Source organism: Agelaius tricolor, unplaced genomic scaffold, assembly GCF_023055355.1.
Source record: "Agelaius tricolor isolate 1412-34295 unplaced genomic scaffold, bAgeTri1.0.p SCAF_8, whole genome shotgun sequence".
Lineage (NCBI taxonomy): Eukaryota > Metazoa > Chordata > Aves > Passeriformes > Icteridae > Agelaius > Agelaius tricolor.
In genome coordinates this window covers 39,506,295-39,533,558 of record NW_027269268.1, presented here as the reverse complement: position 1 = coordinate 39,533,558, position 27,264 = coordinate 39,506,295, and the positions used below count along the sequence as shown (strand labels likewise).

At 36.2% G+C, this 27,264-nt stretch overlaps 1 long non-coding RNA gene across 2 annotated transcripts; it reads right to left on the bottom strand.

Moving 5' to 3' along the window:
- Positions 1–858: 858 nt before the first annotated feature.
- Positions 859–22,007, bottom strand: LOC139592489 (uncharacterized). Of its 2 annotated transcripts, XR_011680020.1 has the most exons (5): positions 21,603–22,007; positions 16,594–16,723; positions 13,590–14,491; positions 4,799–4,858; positions 859–2,161 (listed from the first exon to the last, which is right to left on the bottom strand). It is a non-coding gene; the product is annotated as an uncharacterized lncRNA (long non-coding RNA). The 2 variants fall into 2 exon arrangements; XR_011680019.1 differs by lacking the exons at positions 859–2,161; positions 4,799–4,858 and having other exon boundaries at positions 12,442–14,491; positions 21,603–22,005.
- Between the last annotated feature and the right edge of the window lie 5,257 nt (positions 22,008–27,264).

Genomic DNA, 27,264 nt, shown 5'->3' with positions numbered 1-27,264 from the left:
TTGCGGGCTGTGCTGCTGGAATATATCAGAGCCCAGATTTGTGCTTGTGCATTGGCTAAGAGATGTACAATTGCATTTGGCAGTAAAAAACAAGGCCTAAACCTGACTGTTTCCCTGACTACCAGTGCCAGGCCTAAGTGTGACTGTTAAGCTGGGTGTTTCATACATGGGAACATTTTAGCTTTTTTTTTTGTAATCCTTTAAATGGTGAGGGTACAACCATTAATTGTGCCACCTAGGCAGGAGCCCAACTTGTTCTTCAATAAAACAAGAGTGACTTCAGGCCTGGGGATAAAAATCATCAGCAGGTAGATAGCTGCAGTCTGTCACTTCCTTGCTAGTGTGCTGTGATCAAGATGACCAGTCATCCAAAGCTTGGTCAAGGTCTTTAAACTAGTAGTAAAGACTTCTCTGCTTCAAAGAAGTAACATACACATCTACAGCACTTCATCTGACCTGTCTTAGATGAAGTGTCTTTCAGGGTGGAAGGAGTCAGTCCATGGTGATACTTTCCTCACTTCATTTGCTATAGACTAACCCTAAATCTCTGTTTAGAGAGAGCTCCTTTAGCTTTTACATGGCTAAATTGAGAAAAGACTCCTAGAAAATTAGATGTGTTGTGCTTCAAACATAAGAATTTTGTGGAAGTTAAGGGGCAGGCAAACAAATGTACAGGAAAGATTTCAGGAAAGATTTCTGCAGTGTCCCTTCTTAACCACTTAACTGAAACCAATTAATAGCTTTGAAAAAAGAAATCACTCTAAGAAACAAAGTAAAAATTTGTCCCTTTCCTTGTTTATTTTGTTTGAAATAGTCTTAAATGCCATAAAAAAACATTCAAACTGCTGGGCAAGAAAGAAGGGCATCATTGTTTATTGACAATTTTTGCTGTATGTTTCTGTAGGTTTAATTCCTTGGGATATGAGAGGAGTCAGTTTTCATTGTCTTGTTCATTTCTGCAGGGGACATTGTTTCTCTTGAGGATTCAGATGAAATGTTTCTGCTGATTTCTATGAGGACAGATTTCCAGTCCACTGTCTTCTGTGCAATATAGAATAATAGTTTGCCCACATCTAACACAACTCACTCCAGAGTATTGCATGGCTGTGACACTGCAGCACCACCCTTATGAGCAGCACTGAACTGTTCCTATGGTCAGAGTGGTGCCATTAGCATGAGGATAATTGCATTTGGTTTTCCTCTCCAGAAGCCTGCAGCTGCAGCAGAACTGTATCTTAAACATTCTCTCTGGTGACTTGTGTTTGCAAGGATGTGTAGTCTAAGAATACATCAACATAGAGTGAGATCACTTGCCACACAGAATTTGTCAGTTGGCATAGAAGTCATGCATAAAACAAATATTAATGTAATACTTACAAAAGTAAGAAGTTTCTTCTCAGGATTATCAGTGAAAGAAGGGACAATCTGTGCTACATTCTTTCTAGGCTCAACAGCCACTGTGACACTTGAAAAATCCATACACCAAATGTTACAGTCACTTACTTCTGTACTAAACTCCTGTATGCTGTTTATGATTTGGTCAGCTCACGGTTTCCTCTATGAATAAGCATATACTAGGCCCATCAATGTCTTTGTCTGAGTTGATGAAAATAGTCCATGTAAACTCCAAAGGTAATTTTTCATGAGAATGGACAGAGAGAACTTGTTTGTACTCTGTGGAGTAGGAGCCATCTTCTTACAGGTCTACATTATGTACTGCAGCAGCATCCTGCAGTGCTGTTTGAGTGGAGTCTAAGGGCAGTACAATGGAGAAAAATAAATCTTTAAGTACATAAGTAAATATCCTTAAACTTCAGACATGTAATGGTTTCTGATGCTTAAAGCAAAGAAGAAAAATGCAGGTGAAAATCTGTCATGGTCTGTTTCTTTATCTGTCAGGACTGTTTTGGGATTGGGCTGAGGAATTCAGTTAGTTGGAGATTCCCTTAGGTAGGCACATGTGCAAGCAGCAGGCAGCAGCAACAACTAAACAATCCTTTTGGAAGTAGCCTGGAGGGAGCCTTTTGGAAGTAGCACAGTCAGGATAAGTTCCTCAGATAAAAATCTTCTTTTCACTGTAGTCCTTCCTGCCCTGGAGTCAGTTGGTGTGCTGGTTTGACCAGTCTGCATGATGAACCTCAACTAACCTGAGAGGATCATGCTGAGAGAGGGGAAAAACAGAAAAGAGGGTCAGGAAGATCATCTGGACCACATCATGTCGATCAACCAGGTCATTCTAATGAAACATTCATGTAGATAAAAGTATGCATTTACTGCTGCTCAGACAGTTCTAAAATGGAAATTAGGATGTCAGTAATTAATACATTTATTTGGCTTACTGCTCAGCCAGGTTTTGAACTGATTTACCCAGGTAAAGGTAAATTTTTTACATATAAAAAATGCTACACTAATCTCTTGTGAAACTGTATTTGGTAAAATTGTTAAATAAAACAGTGTTTCTGAGAAGGAGAGAGGTGAAAGTGAGAGTTTTCTTCATGAGAGACTTATTTTAAAGACACTCTTGAGTATGATTAAAAAAAGAAAAATCATTCACTAATACAATACAAGGTGATTGGATAACATGAAATAAAGGATACATAACCACTTTTCAAATTAAATTGTAAAAAAAAATCTTACTTCTCTATGAAAATGAACAATCAAGTAAAGGATAATGTGTAGTAAAAGAACAGATATTCCCTTAGAGAGAGAATGATAAAAATTCTGTTATCCCAGCAAGGGAATAAATTAAGTGAACTTTTCTAGTAAGGAGAAAATTCTTTGTCCTGAGCTGCACAATCAGGAAAGAAGAGTTCCTGCAAAAGAAGTTCCAGATGATTACTCTGAGCAGGTCTGCAATAATTACAGAAATCACCTAATAAGCATTTAAGATCATTATGTTGTCTTTCAAACAGTCATCAGCACAAAAACATATATTAAAATTGTAGACAGGAATGTGAAAAACTGCCAGCAGAATCATATCTCCAGCACTGTTGTACTCTGGCCCAGTAAGCCTACAAGTCTTGGCCACTTTCACAATTTCTTCTTTCATTTTGGTTGTCATTTCTGTCATTTTCACAGATATTAATATTTTCCTGTTAAGAATTCTTCCTGTTAAGGTCTTACTTGCTTCTCTGTTAGCAACAAAACATCATTCCAAAGTACTGATTTTTCTAAAGACTTTGAGCTTGTCTGTTTTCCATCCACCTACCAGTCAACATTTCAATACATATGTTCTGTTTGTTCCTTATTAGCTCATTCAGCACATTTTCCTTCCAGTCCTAAGATTCATCCCTTTTAAACCTTAGATGTATTTATATGTAACATTTCATTATTCTGAAATGATGGGAATTACAAGAATTTTAAAATGTTTGTATTTACATTGTATTTATATTATAACTGTATTTAATTAATTATCAGAGTTCAAGAGAAGCACTCATACATGTAGATGTGCTGTGGGAATTTGTACATTCAGGACCTAAACAACATTGTATACATTTGGGTTAGGACTATAGATTATTTAGTTGCAGTACTGGGCCTTTAATCAGAAGAAATTAGCCTGTAGGCCTGATTCTGGGAATCTGGGAACTTTCTTTACAGTCTGTGGTTATTTATAGCTCAAATTTAAGTTGCATTTAAAACATAGCAAGCAGTTATTAAGGTTTTAAAAATGATGAATTCTCAGGGAAAAAAAAAAAAAGACCTGGTGAGAAGTTTTGTAAGCCAGGTTAATCAAGAAAGAATTTAGCAACTTTTGCTTCCCAAGGACTGGAAGTTTTACTCACTAATAGTTATTTTATCTGTTTTCTGACAGCATTTACAGAGGTTACCACTGTGAAGTCAGCTCTGTCGTACTGTGGCTGAAGTGATTTGTTTGAATTATTCATGACAACAGCTGCATTAGCTTTACCTGACAAGTTCCTCAGGTCGAGAGTCACTTTTCACTTATGAAAGTTAAAATTATGCCTATGCTTTCATACTGTAGCAGTTTGGGGTATTCCCTACTAACTAGTATTCCCTGCTAACACTACCAAAGTGAAACTAAAAGAAAGAACAACCCCAGAAATTAGAAACCTTTGTTAGAATATTTCAACTGTATTTTTTTACCCATACATATATGAGAATAATTTGATATTTTATATTATTGGATTTATTCGATGAAAAGTGCACAAATTTTTTTCATCATTAAGATTAGCACTCAGAATTAGCATTCCAAAAATATTTTGTTCATAGTTCCTTTTCAGAGCAGAAATTTGTCTGCTATGTAAATTTACACTAGCCTAAATCTGACTGAATTCTAACTTCAATGTGTCAAACTCTGCATTTAACATATTCTGCCTATAAACACCCCCATAGCAAGAATCTGTTCACTTGCTGTTAATTAGACCTAATAGCCTGAACAGTTATGCAAGTGTATTCCAAGTATGACAATGACATTTTTCTCACTTTTCTCAGTGTAGGCTGTATTTAGCATTTGAATGTACTATTTTTTTCCTTCTTCATTCATTTATCTTTTTGAAAAAAACATCTTTTAAATATTGATCAGTGTGAAGTCATTTCCACAGAAGTACTGCTTATTGATGTTCTGCTCAGCTGCTCATTTCTTTCTTATTCCCAAGCAGCAATTTACCAGAGCCTGCTGAAATGAACAGCTTGACAAAATATATATATATATATATATATATGGTATCATATGGTTTCCTTATAGTGAAGTTAGGCTGTGTTTCATTAATACTTCCTCAACATTAAGACATTTAATACGGTCACTTGCTATAGCAACAGTTTTTATGCACTTACACACCTTTTTGCTGTCATCGGAACAGGGTATCTCATATTCTCTTGCTGCCATTTCATTGTGAACCTAAATTGAATGAAATACAGAAATTTCAGGTAGTCAGGACACAGATGTAGTGGTACACACTTGTGCTGGAGCAGTTACAGTCTGAGTCTAACTGTTTTGTGAATAAAGATTTTGATTTTTCTGTGTTTTGATAGAGTCTGCACAATCCCAGCTCCTTTTGGTTTCAGCTTGTGTTTGCAGTGTTCAGGAGTTCTGGCAAGTAGGCACTTAGTGTCTGAGTGGGTATGAATCTACAGTCTAGCACACAGAAATGAATGCAGAGTGTTTATTTCAGGAACTCCCTACAGTAGTGCAAATTATGGCTTCTCTAAATTCAGTACAGATTTTTCCTGTTTGCTCTAGGTTATCTAATTTTGGAATAGATGATCATAACAATCTTTTCTTCTTCATTAAGGGAGAAAATTCCAAAGAAAATATAATGCATAATGCTTTTCCAGTTTAAAATTATGCTTGAGTTTCTACATGCACAAAATCAAGAAAAGTCATTGTTCTGGTAATATCCTAATTTGCCATGTTGTATGTCAATGTTTCTGTTAGTTAAGTGAAAAAGGAAGAAGACATGTCAGTCAAGACTCTGATTATGCAAAACACTTAAGGCCACATCTATAACAGAGTATTCAAAAACCTTTCCCGATCCACAAAAATTAATATGACTGAGGTGCCTAAACAGGAGGTACTATTTTGGCACTGGATATACAAACATTTTTGCAGTATCTGAAGAGTCCTATTGCTTATGATGAGAGTACTGATTAATGTAAAAAGTATGCACATGCAATGCATGATCAGAGATTATACTAGGTCTTTGCTTCTGTGTTAGTTATACTGATGTTTTATTAGTAAAGCTTAAAACAATAATTCATAATATTTTAGAGCTTACTGTCTACTCATGTCCTTCACAAGAGGCAAAATAGCATAATGAAATATGATTATTTGTTTGTAATTTCCATATACTTTTATTCTTTCTTTTGTACTTATTTTCTTCCTGATGTTCCATTGTAAAACCAAATCAGAATACAAAGATAGAATTTCTTTGTCATGCAGGGGGCTGCATTCACAAAAGAAAGCAGCAGAAGGTGTTACAATGATAAATTAATGATAGCTTTAAAAGAAAAAAAGTATGGAAGTGACAAAGCTCCAAAGAATAGCACAATAAATTAACACAGGAGAATGAAAAGTCAGTAATACTAATAACAATGTGCATTTGATTTTACAGCCAACCAAATTGTTATCGCTATCAAAATAGTATTAGACTGTAAGGAAAAAATAAGAAAGTAAAATTCATAGAGGTGTCTGCCTCCCACACTTTAGAAGACAATAAAAAAAATCAGGAAAATAGACAAAAAATAGACACATAACACAGTTAAAGACATTTTGGTTCGAATGCTGTACCACATTATTTTCCCTCGCTGTCATGTTGATAGTTTGAGACTGTTCTGTGTTGTAATTGGCAGATTTTTTTAAGAGTATAACTATATCTTAAAAGGAAAGAAGTCAAAACTACAGAAGCTTGTCATACTTGGTCGCACAAAGTGAAAGCTGAGAGGAGTACAATTACTGTACATGACTATGGTATGAGTTCTGAAATCCTGAATGGCCAGGCTGGCCCAAGGCCAAATAAGTTGAAACTGATCCTAGATACATTTATGCTGACGCCAGGAAGGAGGTCAGTTTCAGAAGAGGGGTTTTCTGACCCTCATACTTTATTGCTAGAATCAAAAGGACAAAAAAAGAAAAAAAAAAGAAAAAAAAAGAAAAACCTGAACCAAACAACAGCCTCAACAAAACAGCCTTAATTCGTTTCAAGATGTTTCTAGGAAATAATAAAATAATAAATTTGATTTCTAGCCCAGTCTCATATTCCTGGTTTCTCTGAATTAGAGCACCATTTGTAGATACAGAACTACAGTGTTCCTGGCACAGCCAAATTTCTGGTCATAGGCACTGGTTCTCCTGGCACCTGCTGCAAAGGAAAGGGCAGTGGGGAGTTTTCCAAAGGTTGTCAGGGATGACACAGGTACTGGAAGGACCGGCCTGGGGTGATGCTGCCCTGGATGTAAGAACAAGGAGGAACTTTCAGGGCTGAAACAGTGACTAAGACCCATAATTGTAGTGATGGGTCTCTAATTTCACTTTTACCACTGACATAAGTCTAGAAACTTTTCTTGTTGCCCTTGATGCCCTGGTCACATTTAATTCTGCCAGGGCATTACCTTTCCCAACCTCATTGCTGGCTGGTAGGACAGTCTGTCCCTCCAAGGCTACCTATGCTTGCTTCCCCCCTTTGCCTGGGCAGCAGTCTTGGCCAAGGTGCCTGTAGCAGACTCCCACTAAGAAGTCACCTGTCCCTGCCCTGTATTTCATCCTGGATCCTCATATCCAACCCATAGGCTTTTGCCTGGCTCCTCTTCCACTCCCAGGGAGAGCTCCAGGCACTCCATCTGCTTATTGACAGAGAGTGTGACACCCTCTCTAGCCCTGCAAGATCAAGGAGCAGATCCTCCTGGAACCTGTGCAAAGGCACTTGGAAAATGATGAGGAGATTGGTCACAGCCAACATGGCTTCAGTAAGGGCAAATGGTTCTTGACAAATCTGATGGCCTCCTGCAGCAGGGTGACAGTGTTGGTGGGTAAGGAAAGGGCAGCCGGCATCATCTTCCTGGACTTGTGCAAATCATCTGACCCTGTCCTGCACAACATTCCTGTCTTTAAACTGGAGATCTGTGGATTTGGTGGATGGACCACTTGACTGATGAGGAATTGGTTGGATGGTCATGCTCCAGGAGTCGTGGTGAAAGGCTCAAAGTCCAAGTGGAAGCCAGTGATGTGATGTTCCTCAGGAGACAGTACTGGCACCAGCACTGCCAAACATCTTTGCTGGTGACATGGACAGCGGGGCTGAGTGCACCCTCAGCAAGGCTGCTGAGAGCACCAAGCTGAGCAGGCAGTCAACACGCTGGAGGGAAGGGACCTTGACAGACTTATGAGGAAATAGATGATCTTGGAGGTCTCTTCCAGCCCAAACTATTCCATGTGATTCAACCTCCCTGTCTCTTGTGAGACTCTTTCAATAGCTGCTAACCCCTTCTCATTTAATATATCAAATGGGGAGGAAGGACTTCTAGAAATTATCTGAGTGCATCAGTAACTCAATTTCTTAGGTATTGTGATATTAAAAGAATGTCTTATAGTCAGCTGACTCTATTCAAGCAAACTGTAGTCTTACCTTAATGTGGCCTCTCTAACAAGTACATACATAGAGAGGATGAAAACAAAAAGAGTAAATGTAAGCAAGGGTTTGGGTGGGTTTTTTTGTGGTGGAAATGTGCTATATGACAGATTAATGGGAAATTGATAAACATTAATATACAATAATGTAAGCTAGGTTATAAAAGGATGTTAAAATGAATATATAAAAATGGAAATATATTTAACCAAGTAGATGGGAGAGTGAAAGAGCTAGTCATATGAGGGGAAGTAGGCTATTATGGCCACAACTTAAATCTGGCTTGAAGATTACATTATCTGGGCTATTAAAAATAACAGTCACAGATTAGATGAAATCAGCAGAAATGTGAAATGAAAAGTTTGTGAAATGGGAAACCTTTGCCTTCTTTATGAGCAGCAGCCATCAGGAATGAGACCACTTAATTCCTTTTCACTTTGGGGCAAAGGAGAACGTAAAAAAATGTTGTAATACCAACTTAAATGAGCCAGAAAATGCAATGTGAAGAGGAAAAGTTTGGGTTTTCCTTCCAGCTGGTCCAATCCATGCTATGAGAAAAGGCAGAGAGGAGTCAAAACATTCCCTTATGCATTCTCTGCCATGGCTGGTTTTCACATAGTCATTGACTTGCTTGTTACTTGAGTGAAAAACAATCGTGACCTGGTCATTCCTAAGGCTGCAGTGTCATTCAGCACTGAATCTGAATTGGTCTCAGAGAATTAGCTGGCTATACCAGTATGCTATATTTTACCTTCTCCCAAAACAAGAGCTCAAGTGTGAAATGACTGAGTAAATTAAAAGGCATATGGAAAGGTCAAGAGAGCTGTAGGAGTAATGAGAGATTTTCTTAACCTAGTCATAGCTTTGAGAGACTCAAGTGGAAGAAATGAAGCTGGTAGTATATATATGGCAATAAAACACAGCCACTGTTTTCCTACACCATAAGATTCAAAATAGTTTTAGCACGAATACTGCTGAGAATTACAAATCCCACAAATATGAAGAAAGCATGGAAGATGTCAAGCATAAAGATGAAATGAAAAGAAAAAAATGAGGTAAAACAGAGATGAGTCCTATTAAGCATCAAACTAATGTGTTAAGGAACTAATAATTAAAATCCAATGGCTTGAGGTACTGGGAATTCTAAAATATTTCAATTATTGAACATACTAAAGGTACTTAGTGCTTCAAGTAGTGTAGTATAAGTGTAATTACACATAAGTGTAATATTAATACCAGCACTAATAAAGCATTAACACAGAATTAAAAACATGGCCAACTAATTTTAGATTTGACTAAAAAGTGTCGTCTTAACATTGGTTCCAGTTTTATAAAGCACACTTCATGTTATAAATCATGAAATATTACAGGTGTTGCTCATTTTTCCATCTGCTGGAAATTGGGATTTGAAGGATCATATTTTTGAAGTCTTACTTTTTTAATACCTGATTTATTTATTCTTTGTGTATGTTGCAAATGCATCTTAGACCTGTCATTGACAGCCTGTGTTCTCTGAGCTCCTGGCATCAACACAGCAGAATGACTGCTATGGGGTTGAAGTTTACTTAAGATTAGGACATAACTCCTTGCAGGTGATGCTGATCAAAAAAGGTTGAAATCACTACTTTAGCTGAATATAAGATCTATCTTCCTCACACCAGTCACCTACTTGTATAATCTCAGAGCTTTTTATAATGAAAAATTATCAAGTAAGACCCTCAGTTCTGTTCAGTAACTGAATTGGGGATGGAGGCAGAAAAAAAATTCAGTACAATTTTTTATTTTTTCAGACTGTGACCTACATGAATAATGACCTACATGAATACTTACATGTTTTTTCTTGATTTAATTTGTATCTGCCTGGCTGATGACAGGTTCTGTTTGCATGCACAAGAGCAACGTCACCATCCCAAAGTGAAAAATATCCTATTTCTAAGATGTATTATAGAAAAAGGGAATTTTTCTAAGGCACAATAGGGTAAAAGAGCATATTCTAATTACTTAGCCCAGAGAGTCTGCGTTGCATGTAAATCATAGAAGAATGTGGCTTATGGAGCCATGTTTATCTCTGGGAAAAAAAGCACATCTTCATCAACAATGTCAAACAAGCAGTGAGTGGGACCAAACTTTGCATGTGTGGAGGGTGTGTTCTCAAGCCAATTTACTCATCTTTTAGGCACTATGTTGTAAGATATTATTAGGTTTCTACTACATAGGTAATCATAGAGGCTGGTTTTTTATGAGGTAAAGAGGCTGGCTGCCATCCAAGAATTTTTACTGCATTAAAAGAAAATTTGATGATAGTGCTAAATTCACATTATCTGTATTGAGAGCATCCTACCTAGGAGCACACAACACTATTTTAACAACTATATCCAAAGGATCAACACCTTTAAACTCTTTTACTTAGAAAGAGGCAGAAACAAAAGACCTTTTTTTTTTTTTTCTTGAAAGCTTTTCAGTCTAGTTTTCTTATGATCATGTTTAGTGTTACCAAAGTGATGATAATGGTCTCAGAACATACAACTTAATGGGCACTAGCCAGAGCTGACTCTTGAGGAGAGGCAATAAATTATGTGTTGGACCAGATATATTCCTAACAGAGCAGTACACTAATATGTTTTCATACTGATGAGTAGGAAAACTTCCTAAATAATTGATTGAGACTAGCTGATCATTGGGAGGTATATTTGTAGGGAAAATAGGAATTGCTTTCAATAGCATGGAAGTCACCTTGAAGAAAGCACCTTTGTATTCCACTGATCTATATGACTTACTGTGTAGAAACCAAAAAGGAGAATGCAGCAAATTAGATCAAGAGAACAGAAATTTAAATCTTAGAAACTTAAAAAGCAAAGAAATCAAGTAAAAACCTAGCTTCCCTGAAATCAGCTGCAAAATTCTCATTTACCCTGATGAAATTTTGCCTGAGAAATCTAGAGTTTATCTCAACTAGAATTCGAATTTAAAAGAAAATAAATCTAAGTAGACAAATTCAATGTTATTATAATGCAGAGCAATAATCTAAAATCTCTAACCTGATATGAAATGACTTGCTTTCCCATCCTCAGCCTTTTCTAGACCAATGCTGGCTTGAGGGGATTTGTTACACTTGGATGAAATATGTGAGACAAAAAGCTAAATGAATCATGCAAAAAAAAACCAGTGAAAGTGCGAAGGTGCAGAGGGAAAGATTGCCTGTTAGAGAATTAAACAGAAAGGAGAGTGGAAAGGACTCAAAAATATCACCTGAAACAAGAACCTCCAGTTCTATAAAAACTTACTCCAGAGACTTTAGAAAAAACTAGTTTTAAATGTAGGGTTTTTTAATAACCACTTTTTAAAATAGAGGTTTATATCTGATCTATAGCTATTAATGATGAAATTCTCATATTAAGAAACAGTACTGGGCCTGTGTATTCCTTAAATCTCACTTAAACTTTGCAAATTAGGTGTGAGACAATAAAAGCTGTGCATTTTGTGAAAATTGCCATAGAGCACATTTTTCCAGTTTTTATAATGAGATTGAAATACAAGCAATTATTTTCTTCAAATGAGCAGTGAAATGCTTTCTCCATGGGTCAACCATGTCCCATTGTTTTGTTATCACCTGCATGCTTTAGACAGATACTGAATTTCATATTCAGTTGCTATACTGCATAGACTTTTTATACAGAGACTTGTCTGAATAAGGTTACATTTATATTCAAATGACAAGTTATGATTCATATTTTAAAATTTTGTTTGATAATGCTAAATAGCCTGATTAGAAATATATCATTATGGTACATTATGTCAACCAAATCTTTTAGAGACAACAATGAAACTGCCTTTAATATTTATCTTTAGTGACGTCCAGAAACAGAGACTGAAGCCAAGCATGATCATGCTGAGAATGGAAATTTGAGGAGTTGTCCTCATTTATAACAAACACACCCAGCTGGGTGCACAGCTGCTAACTAAGGAGCCAAAGCATCAGCTTCCTGCTGCCTTGGAGGGCCTAATTACAAAACCCAACTGGACTGGCTTTGAAAACTACAAACATAGGCTCAGGATTAGTTTAAGCTTATTCTGGAATACTGTTAAGGTAAGTCATGTCACTAAGTGACATGATGATGTTTTAGATGTCTTACCTTGACAGTATTCCAGGGGTATTTTATTCAAATCCAAGGGGTTATTAAGTGAAAATAAAGTACTATACTTCCTGGGGTACTTAACTTTAAAGTCCTAACTGACCCAGTTCGCCTGATCTCCTTTTACAATACCTTTAGGAAAAAGAAAACAAAACCAAAAAAGAACACCATGCCAATCCACAGGTTTTTCTTCAAAATGGAAGTCCAATACATAAACAGAAAAAATGCCCTTTTCAGTCCAATTTATTTAGCACATCTCATTAAATGAAGATCTAGAAAATCAGATAAAAATACAATGTATAGGTCCATCTTCCTTATTCTTGTTGTATAATCCAATGTTATGGTGAACTAGGAAGCAAAACTGTCTTCACTATATTTAGATATTATTGTAATTTCACCAAAGTTTTCTACATTTTGGAATATTTTAAGATAGTACAGAAAAAAGATTTCATAAAAATTAAAAACTGAATTTAATTAGTGTCTCGTGACTTGCCAACAATTGTGGACCAGCCACTCTAACGGGAGGACCCCAACTGTAAAGTCTGCAGAAAGTTTCCTTTGCTTTCTGTGCATCATAATAAATTTAACATGGGGCTTAATATCGGTCAATAAATCTTATTGACTGATATTGTCTTCCAGACTTGGTGTTAAATTACTTCTTTTTACATTTGCTTGTTCTGATCATTTATTCTTTTTCTTTTCATTTTTCCTAATTTAGAATACTGTTTCTCATAAACACTTAAAAATGAAAAGTTCAATTATTGTACATATGTTGTACTGTACAAAAGAGTGGGCAAACCAATTAAAATCCAAATATGTCACTTAAAAGTTATAATATGAACTGAATATATTTTGTCCTAAGAACAGATCCTGCATACATTCTTAAAATATTGGTAAATATCAATTTATCAGTCAAGTTCAATTATAAAATTCATCAATCAGGTGATGAATGAATGGTGTAAGATGGTAACACAACAGGAGGATATGTGAAATAATGTGCAAGATTCTTTCTGCATTTCCTCTGATATCTGCCTTCCGTGTTCTCCCATTCTGCAACTTTATCTGCTCTCACTCCTTGCCTTACCCCCTTCCTGTCTTCTCTTCCTTAAGTTTCAGGGACCTCCCTCTTTTCTATGGAAGTGTCACGAGACATTCTTTAGAAGCAACAGGTGAAAATTCTTTGTCTTGCTTCTTTGCTTAAAAAATTGGAGCAAGTTTTTGTAAGGGCAAATCCTTGCTCTGTCTCCACACTTCCTTTTGCACCTGCATGGAAAGGACAGTTGTCCCAGAAGAAGAAAATAAGTTTCTTTTCTTAGTACAGACTGATAACTTCATGACATATGAAGTCAGAAAAGCTAAAAGCCTTCTCAGATACCTTTTAATGCTCTTTAGGATTACTTTGTCTGGTATTTTACCAAACAGTGAGGCATGCAAAATTTCAAGGAAGGAGAGGAGAGTTTTCTACTTTCTTTGTCTCTTGGAGCATTTTGATCACTTCTGAGTTCTTTGACTTCAACAGTCAGATGGTTCACTAGTACAAGACAGAAATCTCATAGGAATTCGTGAAGTTCCATTGCCCACAATGTCAAAACTTTCACATGACTTGTAACATGCTTTTAATGCATTCTGCTCTTGGGCAGCTGCAAGAGAATATCACATTCAGACAAACGAAGGAAATGTTTGCATGCCAGAGTTCTGTTTAAATGAGATTCATATACCCCCAATCACATCCAAAGGATAGCTTGATCCACGTGGATTTTTGGTATGGGGATTTATAGTCACCAATAGCTTTGAAAAATGGACAGCACTAAGATAGTATCTTTCAAGTGCTTATGTTGTTTTCCTTCATGTTATATCATAAGGTCATGGCAGACAACAACAAAAGTTCAGGCATCTGTCTTTCAGACAATTTAAACCCTTTGCTATAACTGTCACTTTTAGCCTCTCCAATCACAATTTTGTTTTCATTCCAAATCAGAGTTAAAGTCCAGGTACTTGTTTTAATTTGTGCAGCTGTCATTGAAGGTTACAATTTTTTCTTGCAGTCTTCTTCCGTGTGCTTTTCCTTTGTTACAGTAAATAAGAAAATAATTTTCTTAAACACTGTTTTGACTTCATTTCTGCCCAATCTTTGTGTTCTTGCAGATGCTTCCTGCACATTCTGGAGTGCATTCCTGCAGGTGCCTCCACTGCTCAACCTGGGACTCCTGGAGGCTGAACATGGCTGAAGAACATGTGGGGAAGCACCTCCAGACTTGAGCAGCTCTGATGAACAGCCTGGAAGTGAAAGACAAACTGTTAAATGAAGGAGAACATTATTTACCCTTCTTAGATTTCTGCCATCATATTACATTAAAAGAGGGTTCAGGACTCAGAAGCAGATGCTGACCTGTGAGAATGCAAGGCACAGATTGTATATGCATTTGCAAGTGTGTTGCATAGGATCAAAGCATAAAAGCAAGTTTAATCTTTTTTTATTAATTTATCAGCTGCAAATCTGTTCTTTATTTGTGTGTAAAGATTCTATTATCTACACTCCAGGCATCAGCTTCCTAGTGATATTAATGAGAATGATGTAAACTTGTTGTGATAGTTATAGAAAAACATGTTTCCAAGTAATGTAACAGTAGTTTTCTAGGACTCACATGTACCCTTTTTCATCAATAGATGTGCTTATGGTTTACAGGAACACTAGCTAAGTACAATATAGTATTTATTTAACATACAACATGGACAATTCTTTTTTCCTTAGTATTTTAATGACGTGGAAAAACTTCATTCTGATTATGTAATACACCTGTACCTTATTGAAATGTTCTCATATTGAAAATTTCCTTCTACAGGAAACAGAACTACAGATACCAAGTGGTTGTTTTCAGTGACTCATCTATTGCTACTGGTTTCTAAAACTGTCCATTTGTTATTATCTAGAGTTATAATTCCTTAACCACACCTTATACCTCTGTTGTTTTTAAGTTCTGCTAATTTAGATTCTTATTTTTTCTGTGGATGGATAACTGTAAATTGTGCAGCAGGCTTGGATAAACTTTTACCTGTTGTTACCAGCACAGTAATGGTATAGGGGAAAAAGAACTCAGGATTAGACCAAATCCTAACCATTCAGGTGTTTCTTGCTTATTTTATGCAAGAAATAACATCCTCGCACAATCCATTTTGTACCTGCTGCCAGATGATATTTCTCTGATTCATGGAGGAAAGTCCATGTCCATGTCAGACACATTTATGGCAATCTTTCATCTTGTTCTTAACCAGAGGAAAATTCAGGCAAAAAATGCAAGGCAGTGATTAGAAGTTGAAGTTATAGGGAGTAGTTTTTCGTTGATTCTAAGAAAGGTTGTTGCAGCAGCCAAAAGACACACGCCTATACATCACAGAGCTGTGCCACATCTAGCAAAAGAAGCTTGATGCTGCCAGCTTCCTGGTAAAAATCCCTTTTAAATCACAATAAAAGACTAAATCCCTAGCATAATACTTTCTGAAAAGAAAAATACAGCCTGCCAGTATCCTGCCTTAGCTGGGAGGTAAGGAAGATTTCATTCACTGTTTATCAGTGTTTATGCCCATGCCCTTTCTGTACAGATGGAAATGTAGTGAAGCAGAAGCTATTTGGGAAATAGAAGCAGGCTGGCAAAGACTTACAGCAAGATATGAAAATAAAAGGCTCAGTACTATTTGTTAGAAATGGCAATGCAAACTAGCTCCATATCTGGAATGAAAGCTTCACTTTTTCAAGTGCTGTTAGCTTGTGGGTTGTTTGTGGGGTTTTTCTACAGTTTCTAGTCTTGAATACTTGTTAATAAATGTTCTTAATTAAATGGCTAGTTTATATTTAAATTACATAGGAATGGAAAGCTGACCAAGGAGGAAGAAAACTAAGGTGTCAAATTACTGTGTCTGAAGGTTTGTTGAACTATTTTTAGGACTGTTTAATGTGCCAGTGTCACTGCTGGTTCTAGCATGTATTCTTCCAGCTCCTGTACTAAAAAATAAGCTTGATGTCTCCTGAGGGATTGATTTTTTTTTTTTCTATTAAATATAGGATATCTCTGCAATCTTTCAGAAGTGTGTGTTTCAAAATATTGGAAACAATAATTGAAATAATTAAATGCTCATACTGAAACATAGAGATACTTTTTCTTGAAGGCTGAACAAATCATGGATCCATAAAACGGGCAAGAAGAAAAGAAGAAAACCCTCAGAGACTCCTATATAGAGACTCCTCTATATAGGTCTACAGTCTTGAGGTCAGTGCTTAGAAAAGGCAGCTAAGCTTGACAGGAAAGCAAGAAATGAAAGAAAATATACAGACATGCTCCAATCCCCAAGGTATTACCTTCTCTGCCCTTCCTCCACCTTACCTGTACTGCCAGAAGGCTTATCCTTGTGCACTGCACTCTAGTGCTGATCCAGGACTCAAACTGCTTTTTTCCAGAGGAAAGCCTACTTAAGAGAGGCTGCCTTTGCCCCTGGCACAGAAACTCTTCTCATCTGCATGGATAAAGTGAAGGGTTAAGCTGAAGTAGTTAAAGCAGTCATCTTATTTAATTTAAAACAAGATGAAAAGCAAAATGAACAGAGACTGAAGCATGTGGTTTAGAACAGAGTATCTCTGGAGTCCCTTAAGCCCTTCACAACTAAAACATCATGACAGATTTTAGTATTTTGGAATCTCTCCCTTTCTCCTACTACTTCCAGAAAACCCTTGATGTTCAATACCAGGGAAAGTTTGTAGGTAGTCTAGTCTGTCCCATGCCAGGATTATGTTCACTGGTATTATGCCGGTTTTCTAGCCACCTCCAGAGCAGCAGCTTGTTTTTTCTCTTTGTCAAGGATATTCTTTTATTGGCAAGAATAGTATGAAAAAAATACTGCAGTATTTTCTGTGAAGACCAGCCAAAAAAAAAAAAAAAAAAAAAAGCTAGCCAATTTTGTCTTCCTTTTATTTGTTCTTTATCTCAGTTCCTTGATATTTTCTTGTCCTGTACCAATTAAATTTTTTGCCAGACTTTTTTTTCACCCCTTGAATAACTTTGTTTTTCTACTTTTTAGCCAGGTATCTTAAGCATTATTTTTCTAGATTATTGGAGCATCCTCTCATTTCTATTTTTTGCTGTGGTGAATCAACCTTCACTATGCATCAGTGCAGTGTGTTTTATTCGTAATACAGTGGCCACAGTCTCTGGCTATCTACTAAGATCATCAGTTTTAATACATCTCTTTTAAGTGATTTCTTCTTGCTGATCAAATAGATGGAAAATAATAACAGGGAATCAAAAGACAAAACCAATTGCAATCTGTATTTCAAATGAAATGAGAATTGCTAGTAAAGCACTTAATTTTGCATATCTGAAACTAAAAAAGTTTTCATTAACATGGGAATATGAGGACAGCCAAGGATGAGCAATAATTCTGAATCAAACCTTTTCTATAAAAATATTAGTTATTGCAAGAGAGTATAGCTATAATCCAACTTTGTCAATATATTGAAAGATATTATTAGGAACAATAAATATGTGAACCTTTGCCAAGATGTTCAAGATTAAATTTCCAAATCTTATTCTCTTAGCTATCTTTAAGTACTCTGTTCTTTGTAAAATATATTTCTATGTATAATCCTCCACACAAGAATGACCCTGTGGCCATGAAAATTTTGCTCATTCTTTTTCCCTCAGAAAACTTTGAACAGACTACATTCTATTCAGCAGTGTACGTGTACATCTGCACTGTCCTTCACAGTATATGTAGAAACTAAGAATTTGTACCTTAAAGGCTAAAATAGAATCCAGAGAATTACCAGGGTCCCAGAGTCATATAATGACTTGGAATTTATCAGGTGAAAATTTCCAGGACATCAGTTACTGCTGCTTGCAAATACAGATGAACATATCACATCATGTCTTTTAGAGTCCTCTCATAGATAAATCTTCCATTTCCTTTTCACAGCAACAAGACATTGACATCTTATCTGGTGGCATGCAATGAGTTATTTAATATGAAAGGAATTACTACTACTACTTCTCTTTCATTTTCATCAAAAAAGCCCATTGTTTGTAGAAGAAATTCTTGCTTAAAGCCACTAAGTTCATGCCCTCACCTTTAATATTGTAAATTTTCAGGTTTGCTTCAGCCTAGGGCCAGGCATTGAATACAATATTCCAGTCCTTCTCTAAAGTGAAAATATTCCTATCTGATGTCCTCGCATTTTGTAGCAAAAATCGTGGAAGTACTATCAAAGTTGCAATACAATCAGTATGACTTTTCTAATACAGATGAGATCTCCAAATGGGGAATTTTTATTGCTGCTTTCTTAATTGCTGCAGGGTTTTTATTCTCTTCAAAAACAGTGGCAACTGAATTCAACAACAGAAAACACTCTCACATATCAGGCTGATAGTTCTTTTCAAGTCTTCTTTCAAAATTTTTCCCTGTATTTATCAAAATTGGTAAAATTTCAAGATGAGCCATCCAAATAACTTTCTCACTACAGATGGCTTGCTGAAAGTGCTCATTTTTTCCCACATAACCCTTCTATGTGAGAAAGCCAAATCTGCCATAGTATTGAGGACCACGCTGTCTCAGGTTTTGGTTGGGAATGGCACAAATAAATAGAAATTGTGAGAAGGCTTCCAAGAAGAACTGAGTTACAGGTGAAAAAATACAGCAACTCTTTGAAATATATAAAGTAATTCAAATAATATCTTAAACTCTCAAAACTTGTTAGCCTTCTTTGGCTATCTGAAAAGTAAATCCTGCTAAATCTCACATATGCCTGCAACCACATGCAGAGACTATAACAAAGTATAACAGATTTTTCAAAATTTTTTTCCCCTGGGTTATTTTGCTTCTAGTATTATCTTTCTCCTAGCATTTCTTTAGATTAGCACCTCTGTTGTAGTTTCTTTAGTGGTAACAACAGGGAGAGTGCTGTCTCAAGGTGGAAACAGTAGCCATTTAAATAACACACTGCTTACAGCTGCTTAGCACAAACCCAGGTAAGATAACATAGTGGTTAAATTCCCCATAGCTATTACAACTTGTCTGCATTTATGTTCCATTCTAAATGCTGAATAGAGTCCTCAGGACAAAGCTGAAATGTTCATTCTGTTGCTTAGATACTACTTTCACAGGCTTCATATGAAAAATCTGTGTATACAGGCAAATAAGCAGATAAGTTAATAGGCTGAACCCGCAATGGTCAAACATTAATCACTCCTTTTGTACTATCTTTTGTACTGTATTTCAGTGTGGAAGAAACAGGTGTGGACTGCATAGAACACTGAAACAATGCAAAATGAAAATATCCACGCTTTGCTGGGATGCCTCCTTCATGCATAGATATTTGGGGCCACTTTACCCTAATGAAACAAGTTACATGAATCTGCATTCATTTGACTTTGTGTATTCTTGCTGTATAGGATACAGAAATGAATATCCTGTTTGTTTACTTATGCAAGAGTCACTTATAATTTGTGACATTGCAACAGATGAAAACCAAGATCGTATCTTAAATCACCTTTGTGACATACACTATCGGCTTTATTCCATAACTGGGAGGAGTAAAATTTGAAATGGTTCCAATATTCTATTCGGAATGCCCAAATTATATAAAGTGAAAACTGCTTTACTAAAAATAGATGCTGTTCTGCATAAGCATTAGATTGGTTCCTACTATGCCATATCCTCAGTAGAAGGGGAAAAAAAAAAAAGGAAAAAAGAAAAAGCAATTTTGATATGTGTTCTGCTCTTCTAATTAATTTGTTAATTTTTTTTAGCACCAATAATTTATGACTTGGAGCAACATGCTCAACAAACTGGGTGTTATGTAAAAGCTGGCAGTTACAACATCAGAATACAACAGCATTGCCTATTATGTACTTAAGGTGATATATACTAGTCTTGTGAAACATGCCACAAATTATAAAGCATTTTGGAGCAAATCCATTCTGCTCTGCTCAGCAAAATGAAATTGCTACACAAATTACTGGTTTTGCCTTTTGTTATATTTTTTTTGTTAATCCCCTGCAAGATAAGTATGTACTTTCATAGGCTTTGCATTAAGGAACAATTGTGAAAGCAACAGAGACAGAGCAGAATTAAATACCTAGATTCAATGCCCAGTACCTCTTTGCTGGAGGGAAGAATAGATAGCAAAATAATTCTGAATTAGAAAACAGTTATGTATTGTAAACAAATTTTCACTCCTTGAACTAGATTTAATTGGTTATTTAGTTCTGCCTTTAGCATTATTTTTATATCATTTTGTCATTTAGTTCATATAATTACTGCAAAGATTAAAAAAAATCAGTCAAGATATTTAGAATGACAAATCAATCTAGCTATCTGCATTAAATGTATTTTCCATCAATTTCTACTACCAAAGAGTATAAACTATAAGCTGCCAAGTACCCCTTCTGATGCAACTTCAAGATGAATAATTGTGTATATATATAATTTTTTATTTTTCTGAACCTGAATTTTTTATCTGGCAGGGACATAGTAACTACTGACAGAATTACTGGTCTTTGAAATTCTTCTGTAAAGAGTTATTGTAACAATAATGACATTCCTTACATTATATACTGTCCACAAAATTATCCTACAGTAGATTATAATTTTCCAGGCATGGGTTTTGGTGAGAGAGACTGAATTTTAATGATTGGTTTCTATGTTTGCTTTTATGAAATGAGCCATGCTCAAATATTATCATTATAAATATGCTTATTAAAAAAAATGAACTTAATCTTCTCACCAAGAATCATGTCTCAGTAGAGGTGATCAGTTGTTTGGGTTCATTTTTCTTTAAAAGAATATTATTAGATACTGTATTTTTGTTAAATACCATGCTTGATTTTTTTTCCTCAACTTTTCCCTGAAATGTGTTTCCAAACTTTATTTTCTACAGAAGTCAGTGGTTATTTAACATCTATTTTCCACTAAAAACCAAGAAAATAAATTGTATAAATCAAGAAAACAAAGAGACACAAGGATTTAACCAAATATTTTGACAATTTATAATCAAACAAAGTCATATTATGAATTTTCTGCTGTGAATCAGGTAACATTCTTTAGTTCCTTTCACCTGCATGACACAATATCTACCCTCCTTTTTGCCTCCCAGCAGTCCCTTACATTGTGCAAAGGGATGCATATTGAAAAAGGGAATGTTTTTATAGAAAACCAGTTCAACTATTTGATACCTATAGGCTTTCCAGGATGGAGAGGAGTCATTTAGGTACCTAAAATTTATGTACCTAAATTCCTCACCAGAGGGGAGTGCAGAAATGGGAGGGAAGCATCCAGTCAGCCTTCAGGCCAGACGATCCTGATGTGCCATGGAGATCCCTGATGCTCTGGGTCAGGTACTCACCAGGGCAATGGGCAGCTCCCTCCTGGCCAGTCCCTGCAGAAATCAGAGTATTCAAAAGCAGGGAACTCGTGCTCAGGTCTTATCCTGGCATGGAGTCAGAAATCCTGGAGGGCACCTCTGACAGCAGGAGGGCCGGGCAGGGCTCCCACACCCCACAGTGCAGCCATAGCCTGAGACCCCTACTTGAGTCTTCCTTCTTCTGAACTCCTCTTTTCAATCAAGGGCTGGATCCTGTTACACTATAAAAGTATCTATTTCATGATAAAAGGTGACAAGAAGTAAAGTCATCCTTATGGAAGTTAATTTGATATTTAGAGTACCACAGTGAGAGGGAGCAAGCTCATTACAGCACACCCTCCCACTGCAGGCAGAACCAGCAGGGAGAAGAGGCTCTGCAGAGGAGTGACTTTATGCCTCTCAATATACTGTTTTAGTGATGGTGTAGGGGTACATCTCTTAGTGTTTGAAAGAGTTATATCATATATATAAGACTGTGGTTTCCTTTACTGTTAATTAAAGCAGTTTGATGCCTCAGCAGTAGATGGTTCCTTTCTGTTTTTAATATAAGTGATACAATATATAATAGTGGAACTATCATAAATACAGGTACTTCAATTCATAACTTATAATCAGTAAAACTCTACTTTTAATCATAAAAGCTGTCCTTCAAGAGCTCATAAAATGGTCATGTCATGTAGACATAATGAGAGGCATTTTAGATTATTATTTTATTTAAACATTTATTTATTCATCTGTTCATTTACTTGAAAAACATTTACTCATTGTTTTATTCTTATGATTCTTGCACCCATCATGAATAATGTAGTTACATTATAGAAAGCTGCATACATAGAAAGCTGCAGTTCAGCAAAAGTATGTCAACACTTGAGCATGTGAGTTGTCACTTTGAAGTCACGTGTATTATTGGTCAAACCACAAGGGAGTACAAGTGATCTCAGGAGAGCTTCACCAATGGTAGAGTTTGCTTGAAATGACTGGGTAGATCTTTCAGTCAGCCCTTCTGTGGCAGGACAATAAAAAGGTGATATGACATGTTTGATATATTTTCTTTGGGCAAATAATAAAAACTATTTTAAAATTAATTATTTTCTACTGTCATGAACAATCTGTTCAGGAGCTCTATGTCCTTGAAGACAAGAATCTTAAGAATTCACCATATGGCCTGAATTAGATGGATTCATGTGGAATAATTCAAACCATTTACATTACTCATCTGCTACAGGAAAATATACACTTATGTATGACAGAGATATATATATATTCTACCAGTGGAGCTAGGCATCAGGACTGACTTCTGAAGGGCATTCCACAATTCAGGGAAGATGTTTGAGGGTGACAATCTCAAGGCTTGAATGAATGCAAGCATACAATGGTGAGGAGCCACAGCCAGCAGCAGTAATTTCCTAAGTTGACAGAATTCAATGAGGACAGAGACAACTGCTAATATTTTTCTATTATTATTTTTATTTATTTATTTATTAAAAGAAAAAAACAACAACAACCCAAAACAAAAAGCAGATAAGGAAATAAGAAACTCATTATTTGTAACCAAACACAGGTCTTAGTTAGTTTGGGTTAAGTTCCCAAACTAACTTAAGAGCTTTTTTGTCAATCTGGGGAAATCTAGAGTAGATTTAGAAGCAAAGTCAATGAACTTTTGAAAATGATCTTCTGTTTTATATGATTTAGTACTCTGCCTCCATATGGAAAATCAACTTAATGTTAAGTGAATTTCAGTATATCATTCCAACTTGTATATAACATTCTTGTCTCCATTAGAAACTTCCTGATAATGTGTGCACTGACATCTGATGTCTATGAGCTGGTAGGGAGTCAATACTGGTGTGCTGACCAAGAGTGAGAGGTAAGAATTCTGTTCATGCAATAGAGATTAATCTTCCACTGCAGTAAGGAATGCATCTAAATTATACAAGATTGATCATGCATCCCAGCCTAACCCTTTTAAGAGTATGCACACAGGTGGGCAGCCCTGCCATGCAGCTGCACTAACTAAACAACACCACAAGAGATTGTAAGAGTTCTACAAAGACCAAAAGGGGGGTAATGTACATGTAGACATCTAATTCTGACAAGGCTGTGTTAACAAGACAGCAACATAAGAAGTTGAAATGAGAATTGGAATTAAGTAGAAATTACCAGTGCAAACATCAGAAATGCTGAAGAGGTATATAATTAGGGACAACAGGATAAAGTAATACAAAAAGCCTGTTTATTTGGGAGTGGATGAGAGTGGTAAAGGGAAAAAACTGAGAAGCTGACAAGGGTGAAAAAGGGAATGTAAGCAGAAGTGTGTCATTTAACTAGCAGTTTAGCAGTATCTATTGGGTAGTCTTCTGTTGATCCCACTAGGAGAAGGCAAATCAATCTGTTATTATTCTGATAATACAGGTCTGATTTTTTCTGGGGTGAGTAGGGGTATTTGAGGAGTTTTCTCCAAAACTGGTGAAGGGATACATGAAGGGGGTGGACCAATCCTAGTAGCTGTGGTACTGAACTTTTTAGCAGAATCCATATTTAGGCTTAGGTATTGAAACTTACAATAAATAGACTTACAAAGGCTAGCAAGGCAAACAATGCATTTCTAAATGCTGAGAAACACTCAGTACCTTATGTGAACTTCAATTCAGTATTCAGTATGTCTGTTAGCTGCCAAAACTGCTTGTCACTTACCTGGAAGTAGTGAAGGCACATATTTACTCAATCCTGTAATGGTTATATGGGATGGGTGAGACTGAGACTCAGTTCTGTTCCTTATTTGAATTAAACTCACATCTTCCCCAGCATAGTAAGTAATTATATCACATGGATGCCTCCTGATCTCTTTTGGGATATTTTCTGCAAAATACTTCTAAAATTACTGGATCAGATTTGATGTTTACCAGTCTTCTATTTATGCCTAGAGGCTTAGATAGTCTCACCAGGGTTATAAGGAAATTTTGAATTCATAAGATTGGAATGTGCAAGCCCCACTGTCAAACCTCAAGCACATGTGTGGGTTTTTGAATGTGTTCCAGTTATAATGCTAAATACTCCAGATACATTGTCTTGAGTACAGCTAACTTTTGGGTTGGGTTCATAATTTTTTGGAATCTGCAGGAATTTTGCAGTAATTTTATACTTTGCTGATTACAGCTGAATGTCTTGCAGTCATTTTCTGAAACAGAAGACGATATACAACACAGCATTTTTTGTACAAGACAGAAGCTCAGCATATGCTGTTTACAGTTTTACATTACCTTCAGTATCATAAGGCTCCAGCAACTGATAGGTGCTTTAGAAGCACTGAGAATTTCTGCACGTTTGTGGTTTTAAGTGGTCTATGATTGTCCTGCTGTGAAATTACAGAAACAGCATACTTTGTAGCAAGTTCCATTTTAAGTTTTCCCCCTTCCAATTGTAAAAGCAACCAAATAACAACACTTTATTTATTTTCTACTAAACTAAACCGTTGTAAAATTCCTATAACGTTCCCAGTGGCTTCCATGTTGCTGTATACAAGCTGATAAAATTGAAATCTTCTCATAATGTCCTGCTGAGACAGAGGCTTGGGTTTTGTGTTGATCTGAACATTTTCTATATAATTTCTCTCTTGCTTTTCATTCTACTAACAATTTTTTGTGCTGCTTGACCACTTCCCATTGTAAAAGCAGTCTAATTTCAAGCGTTCACTAACATGTGGTAATTCTAGACTCATTAAAATTAGACTTCTTCAGATATTTCAGTGTACTCCATGTTAAATTCTTATATCTCATCTCAGATATTTATTTTACTCAAGTTATTGGCAGTTTTGCCAATAAAAACATTCACAGCAAAATGTTGAGAATTATCCTGATGTTAGAGAACAGAAGATGTATTCACAGGCCTATGGTGCATGTATCAAGAGAAGTTGAGACAGCATAGTCTCACAAAGACGAGATAAGGAGCAACCTGATAACAGCTTACTGATTTCTGAAGAACAGATACAAAAATGCAGACAATCTCTTCTCAGCTGTGGCAAATGGCAAAAGAGGCCAGGTTGAACATCAGAAGAAACTTCAGAAGGAGCTTGGTGCAACACTGGAACACCCGTGGATGATGTGGATTTTCTGGGAAGTTTTCAAGATCTGACTAGACAAACCAATGGCTGAGTGCTGGGGATAGTAACGCTTTGATGGGGAGGATGCACAATGTGCCCCTCTCATGTTCCTTGCAAACAACATTTCTCCAAGGCTGTGATGTAATTCTGTCCTTCTCCCTGCTTAATTAGTGGAAGTGCATGTGGAAAATTTTGTGGATTTTTTTTTCTAAAAATGGGTGATTATGTTAATTGCTAAAATAGTTTAACAGAACTTCATATTTTTTTCTACAGAAAATAATCACATACATGAAGAGCAACTAGGCCTCATTGTACAGTAAAGCTTCAATCCATTCCTTCCTTTTTCTTGTGAAAAATGTGGTGATGATGGAAAGTATGACTGTAAATTACCTACATGGAGCCTTAGGTTCTAAAGGGGATATGGACTGCAACTCTTAAAGTCTTGGACATTTATGAGAGATGTTTTATTCCCTACCCAAAAACCTCTCTTGCTTCTTATCCTTCCATTATTCAAGGAGCATGACTGAATTATTAGCCAATGATTATAATTCCTTTATTATCTAAAACTGAAATCTTTATGCCTCCTATTAAAGAGAGCAGGGAGACAACACCAGTAAAGAAGCATTCAATGAAATCCTTTCATACACATTCACACCCAATACAAACTACTGCAGCAGATGGAAAACTGCCATAGGAATGTATTCTCCTTCCTTTCTTGCATCCACTTCCTTCAGCCATATAATGTAATATTTGCTTTTACTCATAGAAGAGCTACTTGCAACAGTGCAGCCAGGGGTGTCCTAGCACTTAATGGCCAGGCTCTGAGCCCACACTGATGGGAGCAGTGCATGTTTGCTGCTGTCTGTATTGTACAAGGAAGATGTGCATATGATGCATTGTTTTTAAGATTCACGTGCAGAATGAAACAAAACCTGTGGGAAAAAATCAAATCTAGCATTTAACAATATAGCAAAAACTATCAGATTAAATAATTAATTTTTCATTGGAGTAATCTATATAGTTTGTGCATCAAACCTTGCTTGGGAAAGTGATTTTACAGCCATGATTTATGGGATCAGTAAACAGAGATTACCCATCATACCTGTCAATTTTTGCATTGCATTGATAGTTTACAAAAATAGCTTTAAAAGTAAGTAGGGTATACTTCATGATTCCCTTAAGAATATGTATGCACTTGCTAGAGAGTAGGCATCTCCAAGAGACCTTTCAGAGCTTTAGCAAGGAAAAGCTTTTGGATCCCAGTTGAGTTCTTCAGTGTATAAGTCTGCTGTGCTAAATATGCATCTTATGAAGAGAAAGTTGGGTACTGAATAATGAATTCTGCCCAAGCCTCAAGCTTTCTTGGACTTTTCCCTATAAATGTCTGATGAATTGGTAAAGCTGCACTAAAGAAATAGATTAAAAACTGACTGATCCCCTCACAATAGTGACCTCAATTTTGTAGATGCTAAGAATCACAAACTAATCAAACAGTCTCCTTCTTTTCATTAGAGACAAGCATTTTATTTTACTTCTGATTCGTAT